The sequence below is a fragment of the Odontomachus brunneus genome, unplaced genomic scaffold (assembly GCF_010583005.1).
Source record: "Odontomachus brunneus isolate Ranch 3 - 2012 unplaced genomic scaffold, Obru_v1 Obru_scaffold_068, whole genome shotgun sequence".
NCBI classification, from domain to species: domain Eukaryota; kingdom Metazoa; phylum Arthropoda; class Insecta; order Hymenoptera; family Formicidae; genus Odontomachus; species Odontomachus brunneus.
Genome location: NW_022639518.1, coordinates 1453742 through 1454325, shown reverse-complemented (window position 1 = coordinate 1454325; position 584 = coordinate 1453742).

Here is a 584-nt window from a genome sequence, read left to right as displayed (position 1 = left end):
GTGAAAAATGAGAAAATCATAATGTTTACAAAAATATACTTATATTCCTAATTTTCTCATGTCTCATAAACTACTAGATATCGAAGGTTGTTAACACATTCCAAACTTTCACGAATCCTCCTGCGATAATTTCGATCCTAAGCGGTATATCACTGGTCACCCAAATCCATGCCCTGACCGCATTAAACTGTTGCTTAACCTGACGATCGAGCGCACACGCGGTGACTCTGATGACTCCAACGATATTCTTACAATTCATGCTTATATAATGTATCCTTATAATGTTCACAGTATATTATAACATACCTAGCGAACACCAAATAATAGTTATATAATTTTTACTTGTTGTTTATTGGATAATTTGTTGATAGATATTGAAACAATGCAACATTCGATATGCAATGAATATTGATGTAATGTAATGAACCAGTGATAATTACCTTTACATTTTTAACAAAATGTTATAATGATCAATCCAACAAAAAAAAATTAAAAAATCCAAGAAAATCCAAATTAAACAAATCGAATTACGAAATTTTGAAAGAAACTTTTAAAAAATATTATTTAAAACAATAGTGTTTTTT